The following is a 6,026-nucleotide window of genomic DNA, read 5'->3' on the forward strand; positions in this document are numbered from 1 at the left end:
AATGAGATCAGATCATGCTAATAATAAAACTCATCCAATGTTCTGATGACATAACCAAATTAAACAAGTTTGATAAAATTCTCTTAAGATATAGAGATGCTAGACTGTTGACAAATCCATCAAGTCTGATGCAAGATACCTCAATGACATACATGGCTTTTGCTCTTTGTCATACTCGCCAAAATCTTTAAAATATAAGCTGACATCAGAAATTTATTAGAATTAGACTAGAAATATTTAGGCAGGTAAAAAACTCAGTCGATCAGATGCATGACTACCTTAATACTGTGCAAGAATCATGCTCATTAATGAACTCATCCAAGATCTTGATAAATTAAACTCATATTCCAAGTCTGAGCAAAATTGGATCAGAAATGCAATCCCTAATATGGTAACAAGCTCAGTCAATTAGACTGCATCACAAATATGTTCAAGTTATTATCAAACTCATCTTAGATCATAATGAAATAATCTTCTATTTCAAGTTTAATCAAAAATGGACAGGAAATATGGCATCCAGAGTGGCAACAAGCTCAGCCAATCAGCTTCAAGGTCACTCATGAATGTGTGGATCAGGTTTTGATGATAATGATTCATATTCTAAGTTTGATTTAAAAAAAGTCCTTTCAAACTATCACTGCAGTAAGAAAATGTCAGAACATCTGAGTAAAAAAGCATGTGTGTATATATATATATATATATATATATATCATCTCAAAATCAGATCAGAATATGGCCTCTAGAGTGGCCATTGTTAATGGATGGGTGACAAATGGTGTACACAGTGCTATAACATAATCTCCCTTGTTTTTATGCTCAGGTGATCTAAAAACCTGAAACAAGGCCTTTTGACTCTAAAATCATTACCAGTGTTGACTATGTACTATGTGTATTTTTGTACACAGTTGATCCATAAAAATCATAATTATTTTTGTACAAAATATTTTCAAACAAATGAAACCCAAAATCTGACAGAAGCTTGTACAGTTAGAGTATATACAGAAATAATGCAAAAAATGGCAGAAATAAAGACGTTTACTGAAAATGTGTTATACACATTCAGTCATTGCCAGATGTAAATGTATATTTATTCTGATAATTTTTCTCTTGAAGACCAGTATGTAAAGAAAAGAAAAATCAAATTTTTTTAGATGTACATCAAATTTAAAAATACAAAATGAAATTTGGGTTTTATGTAAATCAGCCTCTAATAGGCTTCCCAATTGTATTCATATGACACAGCAGCATCCTTCAAAGGGAGCTAAATCTGGATAAGTGTTGACAAAAATATTTACACTTGTTTTCCATTTAGCAAATATTAAGCAGAAGCACAATAATCCAGTCAGTCTTTTTTCATCACAACTTGATGAGTTAATACATATGAGCTTTGAGTTATTGAAGCTAAATCCCTTTGTAAGTGAAAACAATAAGGGAAACATTCGGGACTTAATGAAAAGGCTTCTATGTTCCATTTGACTGGATATTTATTTTAGTATAAATATATTAAGCTTGTGAATGGACTGACACAAGTTCACAGATGTGCTGTGAAGATTCTCATTTTAAATAATATCAGTGTCTTAAAAGCTGTATCATTTCTTCATTGAGAGAGACCATTTTATCCCACCCTTTTCAATCAATCAACATTTCATATTTTGAATTAGTTTTTGGACAGGTACTGCCTAGTATATATTTTCAGTCTTTCTTTGTTCTATGTGCATCAATACTGATATATATGGTATTGTGTATGCTGGGGCAGGCTTAGAATAGCTGCCAGCAACTCTAGTTGAACCATGCAAATCTGCCCCCCCCCCCAATAATTTCTCCTCAAATTTTGGTGCTCCTGGCAACCTATATAGATGGGCCACTCTTATGTGTATGCCATGTACTATTCTTGTAGGTTTCATATCAGACAAGTGAAAACTTTGTAGTTGCTGACTTAGTCAAGTTTTAAATCTATGAATACAAAGTAACTACAGGTTGGTATGAATGGAGACCCAATGCCGCCTTAGTACTGGAAATGCACTTATTGATAAGGGATAAGATTACCTCTTTAGTAGTAATGTCAACCATATTTCACCATTTCACATTACTAAACAACACAGTATGTTAAATGTTAAGATGATCCTTTATGTAATTTAAAAAATGGATATAAATATATTTAAATCCAAAATTTATATACCTTTAAACGGAAAGAGAATGGTATTCCATTTACAGTTATCTCATTTTTAAAAATGTATTAAATAAAAAATCTAAAGAATGACCTAATACTTGACCCCAAGGTCAAGTATGTTTGGTTTTAAAAATTGTTCACAATGGCATGGATATTTTGGTGGTCAGATCCACATTTTCATTCAGGACAAATCAGTGAAAACACCAAGTATATGCCACCATTCTTTTAAGAAGAGTAGTGACAACAATGTTTTTGTGATGATCAATAAGGCATCCATTTTGGAAGTTAGAGCAAGCATCATTTTAGCACAGAACAAATTATATACTGCAAGTGTTTTAGTGATAACCCTATGTCGATACAATCATTTGTTCAGGAGGAGGATTTTACAGCAAGATTTTCATTATAAGTGCTGTTGTAGAAACATTGGAAAGTTTTTCTACACCATTTTCATTCCAAACTACAAAATTATCATGAGAAGTCTTTTGTGGATATTCCATGTCAATATGACCATCCATTCTGGAGAAGTAATAACAATAAGATTTTCAACATGTCCAACATGGTGTTAATGCCGGGTGTCAGATTAGACCCACTTTCATTTAGGACCATCTACAAGTCACATGAAGACTTCTTGTGAAAACTCCATGTTGAAATGAGCACCTGTTCAGGATGAGTGGCAATATCAGGATTTTAAAGATAGCCATCCTGATGATCATACTGGATGTTTTTCATTTAGAACTAGAGACTAGGACACACATAAAATTACATGATATGTCTCCCAGTAAATATCGATGGAAAATGGGCTATAACAAGATCTTTGGATCTCTGAACAGTACAGATAAAAATGTACTACTCCTCACCCTCGATAAATCATGCATGACTATCCCAAAACAGACTAAAATATAAGCAAGTGCATGAGTTACCAAGGGACCTCCAAAAATATTAAGGGGATGCCATCCCCACTGGACATTAAGAAAACAGGAGGGGGGGCAGAAGAGGTCTGTTTACTGGCTGAATGATCATTTTATAATCATGTTGTGAATAACTGTCATTAAAAAGCTTTTTCTAATGAAATTGTTTGCTTTTATGTGTAAATTTCAAGATATCCAACCTCTGAAAGATGGTAACAACATTACTGAAAGAGGTTTCAACAACCATCACGTTTATGTGAAAAGCTTCTGTACTATGTAACTGCTGTTTGTTGTTGTTAATTCACAACAATATAATATTTGTTCTTTTCAGAAAGTAGGGACATTTATTTCGTGAAATAGCAATAAATGTTGAAACTTTTCAAACTGTTTCTTTGGTAAAATACTGGTTGGTCATCATTTCATCGTAAGTAATGGTGAAACTTCCCATCCTTGCGGAAATCTGTGAGTACTGTTACAACTTTATGGTCGCAAACTTAACAGATAAGAATTAAAACCAACAAATTTTGCAAAACTTAATAAATAATTTAATTATTAAAGGTATAAATGAAAATTTTGAGAGGGACTAACAGTATAATGAAGCTAATCTAAATTAGTTCTTATAAAGGTCTAGGAAAGTCCTAAGCGAATGAGTGTGTGTGTGTGTGTGATTTGGATTTTTAATGTAGCTCTAACAATTTTTCAGTCATATCACTACGATGTCTGCAGTGTGACAGTTTGTAGTGATGTCTATCACTGGGGCATCATGCCACAGACATGTAGCACGATGTCCCACCCAGTCACATTATCCTGACAGCAGGCCGACCAGTCCTAACACTAATCTCTTAATGCTGAGCACCAAGCGAGGCAGCTGTTAGTACCATTACTGTAAGTCTTTAGTATGACTCTGCCAGGGATCAAACCCATGACCTCCCTCATCAAAGGCAGATGCTCTAACCACTAAGCCACCGGAGCAGTCCTAAGCGAATGACAAGTCTCTTATAATTTCAATACTCGAAACAAACTGATCCTCCAAGAACTGTGACATTATCAAGATGGCATTGTCCAGAATTCTTCTGAATAATTTATAACAGTTCCAGAATAATAGAGTCCAAATAATGAGCACTTTCTATTACTACTGCAGAGTCTAAACAAATGTTTTTCCTCTCCAAAATATCTAAGTACAACATAAAACACCTCTGCAGACTAACATCAGGAACACAAAAAGTGTGAATGACTCCAGAAATCGGAATGAAACTGAATGCTTAATTTTCTCCTTTTATACACCGTATATTGCAACTGTGGTTCACAACAGACCCCATGTGACAACATACACCATTGATTTAAGACAAATTATGTATATTTACATGACCTCATGCAACTAATGGGAATCCACAGAATTCTGCTTGAAACTTCCATATCCCAACAGTCAATGAGAAAATATGCCAAAGGTGTCATTTTAGGTCTTATTATTATGATTATTATCGCCAACTGTCAACACATACAAAAACATCTATTTATAGATCCTACCTAATTTTGTTTTCAACAAAGCCAAATTACACACACAATTTGTAACAAAAAATATTCTATACAGTTTACAACCATGAATAAAAATTAAGAAAATTAAATCAAATCATATACCAAAAGTTACAGAGAAAAAAAAAAAATATATATATATATAGAGAGAGAGAGAGAGAGAGAGAGAGAGAGAGAGAGATAGAGAACATTATCAAGTCAGGAACTTTAAGTTTACTAAAAACTCTGAAACTTGGTTCTTCATTATGAACCACATCTGTGAAACAAAGCTTTTAATTCACCAAATACTCAAATTGTTTCGTTGCCTTGCTATCTTTGATCACGTTTGTGACTGTGTAGACAAATTTCCAATTCCTGTATATTATATCAAAATATTTAAAACAGTGTTTGGTTGATCAGTTAAAATGAGCTGACCTGAACCTGAACATGACTGGAGCTTCATGCTTTCACGCAGGTTGGATTTGCAAGCCCTTCAACTCTTCTTTTATTCCACCCCTTTGTTTCACTTGATACAGTGTGTGATGTGATGTGATGTGATGTGATTTGATTTTGATTTTTAACGCAGCTTTAACAATTTTTGAATCATATCACTATGATGTCTGCAATGTGGCAGTTTATAGTGATGTCTAGCACTGAGGCATCATGCCGCAGACATGTAGCACAATGTCCCACCAAGTCACATTATCCTGACACCAGGTTGACCAGTCCTAACACTAACTTCTTAATGCTGAACGCCAAGTGAGGCAGTTGTTAGTACCATTTTTGTAAGTCTTTGGTATGACTCGGCCAGGGATTGAACCCACGACCTCCCGCATCCGAGGCGGATGCTCTAACCACTAGGTCACTGGAGCGGTTCACTTGATACAAAAGACATAATTAATGTGAAAGTTAGGGTCTGCTTTAAAATGAGTGTGACAATACATCAAAATCCTTCCAAAAGCTGGAGATCAAAACAAGGTCAGCACTTAATTAGGTTCTCACAGAAATGTTGATGGACATAACTGTCCTAGTAGAATTACATTTTTACATTTGAATACAAGACAGCATATTGAATTTATATTGATATTTATTTATTAAAGTGTTTCCACCAGTAGGCATTAGTGACATTTTCAATGATTGAATTTTGTTCAATATTGCTATTTACTGAAAATGTTGTTTGAAAAAAATTGTTATATAAAATATATGACTTATATCAGAAGTTGAGAATTTAATGATGATTCAAATTTAAGGGTATTAACCAGTTTTTTGAAACAATAAAACAAGGAATATATCAAAACTTCATTTACCAATTTAATTGTGATTTCGTCATGTTTAAAAGAGCCTAATTTTTATGGTATTTTCCAGTGGTTAAAAATGGGACTCATGCTTAACCCTGCCTTATAACAGAGCTCGCAAGCTATCCAGGCATGGTTTAA

The sequence above is a fragment of the Sinohyriopsis cumingii genome, chromosome 4 (genome assembly GCF_028554795.1).
Source record: "Sinohyriopsis cumingii isolate HCF-2022 chromosome 4, ASM2855479v2, whole genome shotgun sequence".
Classification (NCBI taxonomy): domain Eukaryota; kingdom Metazoa; phylum Mollusca; class Bivalvia; order Unionida; family Unionidae; genus Sinohyriopsis; species Sinohyriopsis cumingii.